The sequence below is a fragment of the Mauremys reevesii genome, linkage group 1, assembly GCF_016161935.1.
Source record: "Mauremys reevesii isolate NIE-2019 linkage group 1, ASM1616193v1, whole genome shotgun sequence".
In the NCBI taxonomy this organism is placed as follows: domain Eukaryota; kingdom Metazoa; phylum Chordata; order Testudines; family Geoemydidae; genus Mauremys; species Mauremys reevesii.
This window is the reverse complement of record NC_052623.1, coordinates 128,065,998-128,080,428: the sequence shown is the minus strand read 5'-3', so window position 1 is coordinate 128,080,428 and position 14,431 is coordinate 128,065,998. Positions and strand designations below refer to the sequence as shown.

Sequence of the window (14,431 nt, the reverse complement as noted above, 5' to 3'; positions counted from 1 at the left end):
GGGTATAGAAGTGCCTATAAAGATATCCACATCACCAACAGGAAGATAATACATTATGGCACAGTGCTCCTGGGGATACCAATCTCTCTCTACACCAACCCCTGCTGTGTAGGAGTTAATGAAAATGTTATAGGCTATCTATAGCTTCCATCAACTTTCTCATGACTATTGGAATTACTATTCTGTGATAATCAATACCTCTGCCTTTTACAGTAACAGCATCTAGAAAAAGAAAAGATTTATGTGTTGGCAGTAAGAGGGTTGAGTGAATCTAGAAACGTTACACACAGTTTGGAGATCTGAAGTGGAACATGCATTCTTTCTTGCATGCTCATAGAGTGCCAGGCTCTTTTGGGACAGCTGTATTAGTGTTGCGGTTTGTTTACCATGTCAGCTGATTGCACCTCACAATGTATGGCAGACTTGAACATGACTGGTTTAAATTAGATTGAATTTCTTCCCCAGCTGTACCCCCTAGCTCCAGCTGTTTGAGTCTGGACAGGTTCTTTATCCAGCCCTTGTTGTCAGTAAGATTATTTAGGCTGGTTTGTGGAAGGGTAAAGAGGATATAGGAAAAACAAAACAGACCAATGTGAAAAGAGTTTTAGACAAAATTAAAATATTTGACATTTATGGATCCTTTCATTATAGAGGTTCAAAAGCACTTTACAAAGCATATACATACACTCTAAAGAGAGATTTCCAAAGGTGCAAATAACAGGTGCCTAACTCCCACTGACTCTAAAGTAATAGTAATACCTAGCTCTCATATAGCACTTTTTCATCAGCAGATCTCAAAATGCTCTACCCAGGAGGTCAAGATCATTATCCCTATTTTACAGATGGGGGAATTTAGGCATGGGAGATGAAATGACAAATCTAAGATCTGCCAGCAGGCCAGTGATTAAAGTGGGATTGGAACCCAGATCTCCTGAGTTAAAACCAGTGGGCTAGCCACCAAGACACAATGCAGACAGCCAGAGGGCAGCAGACAACTCAGACACAGACTACCACACAGCCATGGGACATTTTTAGACAAAGACATAAAAGAAACCCCTTATCTCATAAAACAATGGCAGCGTTAGGGCAAGATTATGATTTATGGGCACTGTCCTGCATTAGGGGCAGAGTGATGGCTCCAATGCCTCAGCATTAGCTCCTGGAGAAATTGTACCCCACAACAATCCCTAGATCAACGTGCCACACAAAGGGAGCACATGTTGCCCCATCCTTTAAGGGAAAACAGTGAAGCAAACCAGTGTCATAATTGGAGCTTGTCAAAAATATTCCACTGGAACATTTTTCCAGGAGAAAACACTGTTTGATTGAAATCAAAATTTTCTGAGGGACTGGGTCAATTTTGGCAAAGTTTTGTTTTTAAAAAATCAAAACCAGATGTCCCACTTTGAGGTTATTGGAGCAGCAGATTTCAATTTTTCATTTTTAAATGACTTTTTGGTAATTTGAAAAATATATATATTATAAAGTAAAAATTAGAACAAAATCTTTCAGTGTTATCAAAACAAAATATTCTGATTGAAACAAAACCACTTTTTAGAAAATTCTGTTTTGTAGAAAAAAAATATTTTTTTTTGTTTTGTTCTGATTTGAATTAAAAAAATCAAAATCTTGGCATATTTTGAAGAATAGAAATTCCATTTTCCAACCAGCTCTACATATAACAAGCACAATACTTAGTGCTCCACTTGCCCAGTTGATGTCAGCCGCTATTGCTTTGTATGTGCTGTAGTAAAAATGAGTCTTGAGGAACAATTTGAAGGAGAAGATGGTAGCAACTTTGCAGATTTTTTCATGGAGTTTTTCACTGCACAAAAAGGCCAGTTTATGAGAATGATAGAAACATATCTGAACTCAGAAAGATTTTTCAAAAGCAGAAATATGTGGTTCCTTTTCTGATTTGACTGCACCCAGTACACTAAAACCTCTCCACAGTTCACAGGTTTCATACAAGATAAAAAAGAATGAGGAGAACCTCGGTATTACAAAATCCACAGAGGAGAAAGATATCTTTCATAATGAATCAAGTATTTGTCATACGCCAGGGCTAGTATTGGCATCCCAATGCACCATAAAGTAATGAATATATTTACTTTAGAAAAAGGATTTTTCGTTTTATGTCTGGGGAGAAAACAAGTTTTATCCTTTTAGACATATTACTGAGTTGTGATCTATGTGTCAAAAAGTCAAAAATATGAAGAAGGAAGTAGGTGTTGCAATACAGTGTGCACGTTTACTATTGAACCACTTGCAGAAAAATTGTGGTCAGTCAGACAGCACAGCTTCAGATTATCGGATGTGGATGAGGAATCAGGTAAGATATATACATCTTTTGGATATAAATCACTTGAAGAAGCAGTTCCTACTAGAGTCAAACAACATATGTACAGCTAAGTTGCAAAGATATATTGTAACAGTTCAGATTACTGCTTTGTTATGTGCTTTATTTTTAATTATGCAAAGCTAAATCCTGGGGTTTGTGCCCAGTTTTTACTCAGTCCTTGATCAGGCAAACCGTCCTCAAAGTCAGTGGAAGTTTGCTTGAGTAAACACTTAGTAAGGATGTTGGACCTTCGCATTTGGTCCATTGAATTTAAGGGAGTTGTTTTTACTCCTCTAATATAATTCTTGTAAATGCACACGCTTCATTTTACATTGAGTATTGTAACATGGGCATAAGTACTCACAGTATTTTAAGTGATAGATGGCACATTATGATTGTGTTGGATGGCTAAGGTTTTTCTGTTAACTTTACAGATCAGAGGGTCTATTTTGCTGTATAGGTCTGCAAATAATTCCCATTTGTTCTGAGTTATGTGCGTGCATGAAAGGTGGGATTTATGCTCAAAAAAGCACAACCTTTGGTTCTTTTCTATTTCTAACCGAACAAATCATTGTGGAAACAACATGATTTCACTCACCCAGTTAATTACAAAATTCATGTTATTTCTGAGAAATTTACATAGCTCTGCTGCAATATTACCCCGTTATGCATTTCCATGCTTTGATTGGTCAGTATTAATTTATTAATAATTATTTTACAGTGCCCAAAAGTGACATAAGTCCTTTACATATGTATATATTTAGATACACATTGTTTTAAAATACATGAGGTAGAATTAACAAGAAACCTTGTATTACTTAGGTGCTAAAGTCACTTAAACACTTTAAAAAAATTACCCCTAGTCCCTCTCCAAACGGCTTCTGACCTAAAATTTAGATGAGATACAAGTGATAGGAACAAACAATAGAGTGAGGACCAGGACCTACAAAGTAAGGTCAAACAGTTACATAGATTTGTTATGTGTTATGTCGTTGTGGATTTGCTCTATATACCCACAGATTTATACTTTTGCTTTAACAGTTTACACACTAAGGTATTTTAAAATATTTTTATTTTGGGCAAGGTGGACCCATGAGAACTCTTACAATGAGGAATTGAGCTGGTAGGAGGGAGAGGAGATGGGGGTAAAGCTGTGCAAATAACAGATTTTTCAATTCTCTGGCAATTTTGAAAAATCTAAAAAAGATTGTTTTTTAATGTTTTAAAATGTGCATTTTTTCATGTTTTAAAATACTTTAAATACAATTAAAGAAAACTTTGAAATGAAAATTCATTACATTTCTTTTCAAAAACATCAAAACAAAACATTTTAGATGGCCTTTTTGTATTTGATTTTTTTTTTCAAAACAAATGGATTAAATTGATGCAAATTCATGAAAATGTTCAGTCTCATTTTTTTTTTTTTGCCAAAAAAAAGTTTTGGTTAAAAATTATGTCCAACTCTAGGTGGGAGTATTAGAAGTAGGAAGGGGGAGGTGATGAGGGGGAGAGTAGTGGCATAGGGACATAGCAGGAGGGAAAGGGGAAAGACTAGGCATTAACTCTATGTTATGGGTTATACTCCACCTCCCGTCCTGCGGCATTAATCCTGCCTTGAGCACAATGGGCCTAGGTTGCAGATGGATGTGAATTTGGCTCAGTATAGTTCCACTTAAAGTTATTGCAAGAATAATGCTGCTATTATCTCAAACATTGTGGAGTTTCTCTTGGCTTTCCAGCCTCTTTGGAGCTTTGTCAGGGAGTTTGATCAGCACTGCGTGTTGGCCTACTTCAGAAAACCTAGTGACACAAAGCTTATTAGAACCTGAGAAAGTATAACACTAGGGCCTGATCCTGTTCTCAGTGACACTGATTGATGGGAAAAAATCCTATTGACTGGATCGGGAGCAGGATGAGACAGCTCATTTCTCATTGGCACTGGGTCACTTCTCCCTGTTCCTTTAGAAGGTAATGTCTTTTCCTTTAAAAACAAGTTAGTTTTAGGGCATATTGTATGACTTTGAATTTAATCATTTTTAAAGATACAGGGGAAAATACTTTATTTTCTTTTGGCCTACTGTGGTTTACTCTAAATTAGGACATAATTCCCCATATGGGGAAAACAGCGCAAGAAGGCCAGAAAACAGATTCACACACTATCTGGTCTGGTCATTTTTAACAGTTTATCACCCTATAGAATCATGTATTCTGCTTAAGGATAATTGATGAGCTCTATCTGATGTATGCAGCGTAGCTGTAGCTGTGCAGGTCGCAGGATATGAAAGAGACAAGGTGGATAAGATAATATCTATTGGACTAAATTCTGCTGGTGAGAGAGAGAGAGACAAGCTTTCTACCACACAGAGCTCTTCTTCCTGTGAAAGAAACTCCCAGCCTCACAGCAAAATGCAAGGTGGAACAGACTGATTAGCATAAGTAGTTAGCATATATTGTAAGGGACCATTCAAGGTAGAGTGGGCTGTTAACACTTCTGCAGTCATAGGACAAAAAGAGAGGGTTAGTGGGTTACAGATTGTTGTAATGATAAGCCATAGATCCAGTGTCTCAGTTCAGTCCATGATTTGTAGGTATATTACAACAATTTGTAACCCACTAACCTTGAATGGTCCCTTTCAGTACGTGCTAACTACTTACCCTAAACAATTTGTTCCACCTTGCATTTTGCTGTGGTGCTGGGAGTTCCTTTCCCAGACCTGAGGGAGAGCTCCACCTGGCTTGAAAGCTTCTCTCTCTCACCAACAGAAGTTGGTCTAATAAAAATTTTATTAAAGTTAATGTTAAAAAAAAGATATAATACATAGGTTGGGAAAAGAGTGTCTGTACATCTGGGTATAGTGCTTAGATTATCCACAAATACAAAGTTAGTTTTTTAAAAGTCATATCACACATAGCGTACAGAATCAGTGATAACCCAAATTTAGGTGAATAGATTTAACAATACAGTTTAGATATTAGAATCTGAATACTCGGGTACAACACTCATGAACATTTGTACAGAGATTTGGTTGTGGAAAGCAAAATATATCAATGAGTGGAGATTGTCCGTCAGGGCACGTCTTCACTGGCAACATTAAAGCCAGGAGCGGCTCTATGTTTTTTGCCACCCCAAGCACGGCAGGCAGGTGGCTTTCGGCAGCGCACCTAAGGGAGGTCCACTGGTCACATGGATTTGGCAGCATGCCTGCGGGAGGTCCACCGCTGTTGCGCCATCAGCGTCCCCGCCACCAAATTGCCGCTGAAGCCGTGGGACAGGCAGACCTCCCGCAGGCGCACCCCCAAAAGCCGCCTGCCTGCCGCCCTCACAGCGACTGGCAGGCCGCCCCCTGTGGCTTGCCACCCCAGGCACGTGCTTGTTGTGCTGGTGCCTGGAGTCACCTCTGGTTAAAGCGCTGCCACGGCAGTGCTTTAACGTGGCTTGTGTAATCATGGCAGCAGCGCTGGGAGAGAGCAATTCTTTCACTCAGATGTAAATGACTATTCAGGGCAGTGGAGAATCTAGCCCCCAGTCTTTCAGGAAATGCTGAAGTTTGCGGTACCTTTCTCCACATGGTACATTAGGTTGTGCAGAGTTCCTTGGTTCCTACCGAATCCCTGGAAACCTCTTCCTTGCTAAACAAGGGAGAAAAGTGTGTTTGAGTGTAGAGCTGGTGTGTGACATTGAGCAGAACACAAATAATGTGCACCCTGACTCCAGAATGGGTTGTTATGTAGCTCTCTTGGAGTCTAGAATTCACTTTAACCCCAACCCTAGTTGTGTTATTACTGAGGGGTGACTGAAGTCTGGGGATGAAACATACTAGTCTACATGTCCCAGGTCAAAGGGCAGGACTGAGGCCCCAGAGTGGGTGACCGGAATCTATCTGAATCATGCTGTTTTGTTTTTAAAATGAAAAAAAAAGGTTTCACTTCAGTTAAGAAGTCACTTTGAGATACAGGGTGTTCTCCTGGGGTTTTTGGAAATGTCTTTTCTGTGGCTGAACTTGGCAGGACAGGCACATTGACATCATCAAACACAGAAGTGGAGATTTTCATAAGAGAAAGAAGAGGAACAGCAGCTGAAATGAATTTAGAAATGGACAGGTTGTAATGACATATATTAACGATATTACCTATTTTCGTTTATTTCAGAGACTTTCATACACTCTGGAGATATTGCTATCCATACGGAATGCATTCTGGGTTCTGATAAAAGGAGTTCATTGTGAAGTTTGTCCCTATAAGGGCACAGTTAGACCAACACAAATGTTATTTTATAGTATTATGATTACATCTGTAGTTAGGCATGGCATCCTAATATCCTGTACACTTTGTTCAGTGTGCTAGGTAGCTTTATAACCCATTATAGATACTGCATTGTGCTGATAAGCTTTGTGTAGCTTATTCAAAGATAAAAATGTCTCTGCAGGTAACTTTAGGGGAAGAATTCTAGACATTCAGGCTATGTCATCAGTGCAAAAAAGGTATGTTTTTACCTAGGTAGTTAACTCCTAGCTATCTCATTGTAAAATCCCAGTGGATACAAGGCACTGTAGTTTTTATCTCAGGGTACGGCCACACTTGAGAGTTGCTGCGCTGGTGGAGGCTTTCCAGCGCTGCAATTAGTAACTGTCCACACCTGCAGGGCACATCCAGCACTGCAACTCCCTGGCTGCAGCATTGGCTGTACACCTGCATCTGCTTGGGGTATAACGAGTGCAGCGCTGGTGATGCAGCGCTGCTCCTAAAGTGTGGCCACACACCAGCGCTGTTATTGGCCTCCAGGGTATTAGGAGATATCCCAGAATGCTTTTAACTAAATTACTCTTTGTTTTGTTATGCTGCCTCTCTTTGTTTTGTTGTGAACTCGGGGCTCTGGGAGCTGCTTATCAAAAACAAACACAGCTCCTGTTTGCTGTGATCAATCTGTAACTAACTGTGAACAATCAAATGAGATAACCCACTACCTTGCTGTGAATGAGGCAGGCAGGGGGATGAGTGTTTGCTTGAGGATAGAAACAGCGGGGGGCAGGGTGGAGAAAGGGAATCCATTGGAGCAGCTGCTTATCTGGTCTGCAGGCTGTTTGCAGTTAAGAGTAAGGGGTCGGAAAATTTTTCTGATTTTGCAAGGCAGGGAGCTGATACACAGTGTCGGCTCCAAAAATCCACTCTCTCTCTCTCCCCCGGTCCCTGTCACACTCCACTACACCCCACCCCGCTCTTTTGAAAAGCACGTTGCTGCCACTTGAACGCTGGGATAGCTGCCCATAATGCATCACTCCCAACAGCGCTGCAAATGCTGCAAATGTGGCCACACTGCAGCGCTGGTAGCTGTGAGTGTGGCCACACACCAGCGCTTTCCCTACACAGCTGTACGACCAGCGCTGTAACTCCCAGCGCTGCAACTCTCAAGTGTAGCCATACCCTCAGTGTAACAAGTCGAAGTCAACCCCTAGTGAGAGATATAGGGTTGACCTCAACTAGCTACATCCAAGTAAAAACTATCAGTGCTTTATGCCACCCAGCCCTAGCTGGATACTCACCGGGCTGCTATGTTTGAGTCCCAATACACAAGACCAATGTGCTCTTAAGCTTCCCTTGCTCTAAATAGGCTATAGCCCTGTCTCTCTCCCCTTGGCCCGCCTGGCACAGTTTCTAGGCGTAGGCTCCCTGTCTGTTACTCCTTCGGGGAAATGGGACCCCAGGACCAGTGCTTACACCCAGACTCCCCAGTAGCTTAATCACATCCTTTCCCGGAGCTCTAACCTTGCGGGTGCTCTGGGTTTACAGTTCATCTCTTCAGGGACACTTGATAGCGGAAGCACGTAATAGACACATCGGTTTTGTAAGGGCTCCTCCAAACCAGCCACTTTTTACATGGGCTAGTGTAAAAAAATACACAGATCCAGATAAAACAATAACACCGGTAGGCATTTCCCTGCCTCATTTTCTTTACTGCTCTGGAGCATTCTTGGGGCTTAAGTCAGAGTCCTCTAAGGGTTCCAGGATCCCACCTCCTGCACATGATTTCTGCATATGAAAGTATGCCCCTCTGCCTTCTTGCACATGGCTTCTCCTCTGGAACAGCCAATATTTCTGGTCACTTCTCCCTGTATTTCTGTCTCTAAAATAGCTGGTGACAGAGCCTTGCTTTTATAACCTCCAGACCTCTTTGTCAGATGACTCACAGATCAGCCCCAGCAGGCGATCAGAGTCCCGAATGTTCTCTTGCTTAATTACCATCCCCAATAGTTCAGAATTGAAAAACTGGTTTGTCCTGGGCCATAGCCATCTCTTTATCCAGGGGGGCTCCATTTGAATGGACATTCATCAAAATTTAACAACCCTATACTGTTAGTTCTGTGCCAGGTGAAAGAATTTATCCTGGCCATTCCTGTGGGTTTTATCTCAATATGGAGACAAAAGACAGCAGAGAAGGTAACCAAGTCTCATATTCAAAATGAAATTTGTAGTCGGACACAGACACATTTCCAGAGTATCCAGGATCACCCTGAATTCCTAAATTGTACATAAATTCCCCTAATCATCACACCTTGTCTCCACTCAGATTTTATGTTGAAAAACCACATCTCTTTGTCAGTGAAGACAAAGCCTCAAGTGTGGGTTGAAGAGGAGGGGTTTGACTCATACCACAGTATGGAAGTGAATGGACCTGATTTTCCATCATCTCACATCTTACCCAGTTATTTACATCTGACACAGGGGGTGTAAATGCTACCATTGTGCTGTAGTGATGTGTGACATCCACTTCACCCTGGTGTGAGAGACTTGTCTATACTAGAAAAGTAGAACTGATTTAACAAAATTGATTTCAAATTGATCTAGTCAAACTGTTGCAAACCTCTAATGTGAGACATCCTTAAACCTGTTTAATCATTATTGAAATGGTTCAACACAAGCCAAACTAGTTTAGGGGTGGCTATGTTAGGGGCTGGCACCAGTTTAAATGGTTCAGTTTTAAATATTTTAGATGACTAGTTGAAGTCCATCTACAGCTGGCCTGATTATGACCAAGATAGGACTAAAGCTTATTTAGTTGATCCAGGCATAAAGACCAGGCTCTGTGCTGGTGTAATAGCTGTGCTATGATCTGTTTTTAGCCTTCTCTCCCCTTATATCTTCCTCCCTAGTCTATTTGATGAGCAATAATTGAGAGATCTGTTTGCTTTATGTGATGGTTGCTATTAGTTAAGACGTAGGGACATTTTTTCTGAGTTCCGTTGTGACTGGTTTTGCCTGACTGCTAATTACTGAAGAAATTTTGTTGCAGTATTAAAACCTAATATCTGTAAACATCCTAAAATTAAATGTATAAAATGCACCTGTCATAAGAGGTGTCTAGGCACATGAACATATCTTTAAAATGACACACAAACCTTTGCCGATATTCTTGCCTAATTGTAATACAAAGCTTTTCGCACATCTGATCGGGTGAAGGAGAAAAGAAACCTCTGTAGCCTAGAAGAACTGACACCCAACTTCTGGCTAGTGCTACCCCCAGCAGATGGGCAACTGCTTTGTGCAACAGGTCCTACGTAGAGCACACTGCATTCATTCATTCATTCATCCATTCATTCAAAGAGTCACAAAGGCATAGGTAGCAGGGTCAGTATCCCAGAAAAACAGTCACAGTCATTTTACAGAGACAGAAAAAAACAGAGCATGTGGTCACTAGCACCAGCGGGAAATCCAGAAGCAGCTGGGGATGAAAATCACTCTCACTTTGAGACCTTCATCTATAAAGGGTGAAGGACTGAAGAACGGGAGAGACAACACCCACAATGGAACTTCAAGATGTTTCCACCAAGATCCATCAAGATGTTTTCTGCAGCGCCTCTCTCATCAGGATTGAGAAGAGTGTTATTAAAATGTAGTGTTAATCCCTAGCTCCACATTTACATGGTGGGAAGTTTTGAATAATGTGGGGCTTTTATTTTAAGAAAAAAACATTGCTTTTTTTAATTTTTATTCCCTGCTAGTTGGCCCTACTTCCACACTTCAAACCACTCACGCTGTCGATGTAGGAGTGGGATCCTTTCAGGACAAGAAATGGGAGGGAACAGCCCTGCTGTTGGGGATACCAAGATGATTTCCCACCTCCTTTTAGGAGGGGATTCCAGGCCCTGGAGGTAGCTGACAGGGTGGTGGAGAGGAGGGGATGAATCTGTTTTGGTGGGGCAGGTAGTGCAATGAAGAGATGGGGGGAGGATGTTCTTGTAATAAAGGGTATTTTGCAATAAACTTGTTCCCCCTTTTCACTATCTTACGCAGGCAATGTACACGGAGAAAAGAAGTTTCCTAACTCCTTGATGTCAGAATAAGGTGGTACAAAGCAGAACCACCACTCTCTGCTCTTGCCAACAAGGAACACATGCAAAGGGAGACTCTTTGCCCTGCATTTCCCCACATGCAGTGAGCAATGTTCCCCCTAATTTTTCCCATGCATGTGCGGAATAAATTTTATTACGTGCACCAATATGGAGGTGATGTGTGGCGGGGGTGAAGCCGAGGGGTTCAGAGTGTGGGAGGGGGCTCGGGACTGAGGCAGAGGGTTGAGGTGGAGCTGGGGATGAGGGGTTTGGGGTGCAGGCTGCCCCTGGGCTCCCCCCTGCGCTCTATCCCCGCAGCAGCTCTGGGCCAGGCTGGCACCGCAGGAGAGGCACCTCTCCCCACCACAGCCCTGAGCACTTGTGCAGCCCTTGATAGGCTGCTGCGCTTAAAGGGAACTGAGGCAGTGAGTTAAGGTTCAAACACAGGATCAGCATAAAATCATGGACATTAAATACCAAAAGCCCTATTACACGTGGGTCCCATCTAGCCCATTTCCTAGGGTTATTCCACGGCTATTCCTTACAGTGATTTTCTAGTACTTTGTTATTGAATCATTTTAGTAAACGCATGGGTAGGGCCATGACTATTTTTCTATTAAAAGCCCAATTTTGACCAGAGGGTTGCACCCAGCAGGTTCTCCACTGTCCAACTGTTGGCACAGTTCACACAGCAAAGGCATAACCACAGTTATAGTAATCAAACAGGATTCTCTTCACAGCCCCTGCAGAGGTTAACTACAAACAAATGCCTAGGGATTTCCAGCAGGCATCACTCCATTAGTAGTGAGAGTCCAACGCAGATTCAGCCCAGTCTCTCATTCAAGACACTACCAGCCCTAGGCAGAAGTCTTCTCAATTCAAGCTAGTGTGTTTCTCCCTGGAACATTTCCCTTTTAAAGGTCTCTTTCTAGAGAAGACTGAATTGTCAGCACCAACCTGTAGGCCTGCAAGTTTTTTTCCTCGTGTATAAGGAAACCCAGTAATCTTTTATTGATCTTTCTAGAGGCAGGGTACATACACCTCATCACAGGCACTTCCTACCCTTGATCCACCCCTAACTTCTAAAAAACAAACCTTGTTTTCTGTCTAACCTTCCTCTAACCAGAGATTAGGTACACAAGTTGTTTTGGAAGATCTAAAAGTTACTCTGTCTGAGTTTTTAACATAACACTTAAAAAATGGTGTGATCTGGAAACTCTACATTTGTTTCATTCCATTGTCCATTGATTTCATTTAGCCCAGGGGTTCTCAAACTTCATTGCATCGCGACCCCCTTCTGACAACAAAAATTACGACACGACCCCAAGACAGGGGACTGAAGCCTGAGCCCACTGAGCCCCTGCACCCCAGGCAGGAGGCCTGTAACCTGAGCCCTTCCACTCAGGGCTGAAGCCCTGGGGATTCTGCTTCAGCCTTGGGCAGTTGGGTTTGGGCTTCGGCCCTGGGTCCCAGCAAATCTAAGTCAGCCCTTAAAATGGGGTCGTGATCCACTTTGGGGTCTCGACCCACAGTTTGAGAACAGCTGATTTAGCCCTTTTCTTTGCCCATATATCCTTGAAAGTCATCACTAGGACCAAAGGTTCCTCACAAATATTTATCCCCCCCGAAAAGATACCTAGGTGTTGAGAATCCTCCCCGACATTCCGCTGCTTACCTTTGTCCTGCTCCCAAAAGCTGCTGGCTTCCCTAGCCACTGGCAGGTTCTCATAAACACACCTCTCATCTGGACAGAAATGCAGATGGGCTCTAACTGCCCAGGACAGAGAGTCATTGGGCATCAGACAGCTTCTGAAGGGCGAGCAAGAGCAAAAATGAAGGAAGGGAGGCTGAGTGCTCAGGGTTAACTGGTAGAGTGACCAGACGAGGGGAAAGAGACTGGAAGGAAAAGGAGCAGAGATGAGCTTCTTTTCAATTAATCATGGCCAAAAAAGGAACTAGCAGTGGAGGTGCAGGGATATTATAAAATGGCGGAGTTCATGCTCCATCTCACTCTCCTTCCCATTCATGACCCAGCTGGTATAAACTTTTCTGTCCTACAGTACATGCAATTGTCCCCCTCATCCTCTAGCCCAGGGGTCGGCAACCTCTGGCACGCGGCTCGCCAGGGTAAGCCCCCTGGTGGGCTGGACCAGTTTGTTTACCTGCCGCCTCTGCAGGTTCGGCCGATCGCGGCTCCCACTGGCCGCGGTTCGCTGCTCCAGGCCAATGGGGGCAGAAGGAAGCTGCGAACAACACATCCCCCAGCCCGGGCCGCTTACCTTGGCGAGTCGCATGCCAGAGGTTGCTGACTCCTGGGCTAGCCAAAACGTGTAATCCTTTCATTGCCAAAACACATCCACCTACTGTTCCAATAGGTGTAACCCATTCAGTACTGGAGTGCAAACAATACTTCCATCTCAGCACTGAGGGCGAGACTGCAAGTGCGAGAACTATTCAAGGGCTTATAAAGCTATTAAATGGTTAACACAGAAAGACATTAATTATCTCAAAAGCCCTTCTTGAAAAATAGTGCAGTGCTCTAAAGGGAAATGCAGCAAAAGAGAAACTGGACGATGCACCCTGCAGAGCTGGTTTCCTCCTTCCTTCTGCCTTTACTACAAAAAGAACAGAACTAGGCTTATATTAGGAGAGGTTTTGGCTTATTATGGGTTTTCTTTGCAACCAGGAGAAGTGAGGGTACGTCTACACTACGGGATTATTCCGAATTTACATAAACCGGTTTAGCAAAACAGATTGTATAAAATCGAGTGTGCGCGGCCACACTAAACACATTAAATCGGTGGTGTGCGTCCACGGTCCGAGGCTAGCGTCGATTTCTGGAGCGTTGCACTGTGGGTAGCTATCCTGTAGCTATCCCATAGTTCCTGCAGCCTCCCCGCGCCTCTTGGAATTTCCGGGTTGAGATCCCAGTGCCTGATGGGGCAAAAATCATTGTCGCGGGTGGTTCTGGGTAAATGTCGTCAGTCACTCCTTCCTCTGGGAAAGCAACGGCAGACAAGCATTTCACACCTTTTTTCCCTGGATTGCCCTGGCAGATGCCATAGCATGGCAATCATGGAGCCTGTTTTGCCTTTTGTGACTGTCACCATATGTGTACTAGATGCCGCTGACAGAGGCGATTCAGCAGCGCTACACAGCAGCATGCTTTTGCTTTTGCTTGACAGCAGAGATGGTTACCAGCCATACTGTACCATCTACCATACCATAAATTGGTAATAAGATGATCATGGTTACCAGTCCTTTTGCACTGCACCATTTGCTGCTGTCATAAGTGCCCCTGGCTGAGATCAGCCAGGGCGCAAAGCAAAATTGGGAATGACTCCCTGAGTCAATCCCTCCTTTTTGGTATCTAAAAATAGAATCAGTCCTGCCTAGAATATGGGCAAGTGTACTAGAGAACCACTGTATCATAGAACCAGAGAGCACAGCTGCTCTGTGTCAGATCCCACAGAAATTATGAGCTGTATGCTATTCACAGGGGGTGCTCCTGCAACAACCCCACCTGTTGATTCCATTCTTCCCCCAGCCTTCCTGGGCTACCGTAGTATTGTCCCCCCACTTGTGTGATGAAGTAATAAAGTATGCAGGAATAAGACACAGTGACTTGTTAGTGAGAAATGAGTGGAAGGCAGCCTCCAGCTGCTATGATAGTCCAGACAGGACATTAAGCAGTGTGGAGGAGAGGAGCCCAGCATCTTGCTGCTAGTCCAGGGGCAATTGAATCTTTTCTTTACACATGAAG

At 43.2% G+C, this 14,431-nt stretch overlaps 1 protein-coding gene across 4 annotated transcripts in view; it reads left to right on the top strand.

Moving 5' to 3' along the window:
- Positions 1–14,431, top strand: part of LOC120397254 (P2Y purinoceptor 8-like) — a 46,292-nt gene that overhangs the window by 19,206 nt on the left and 12,655 nt on the right. Inside the window, exon 1 of one of the 4 annotated variants that reach the window (XR_005593738.1) lies at positions 2,239–2,332. The exons of 2 other annotated variants lie outside the window; for them this stretch is intronic. The gene's annotated coding sequence lies outside the window, so the exon portion shown is untranslated. Of the gene's footprint in view, positions 1–2,238; positions 2,333–14,431 lie in introns of those variants that run through there. One more of the 4 variants, XM_039522974.1, reaches the window with a different exon arrangement.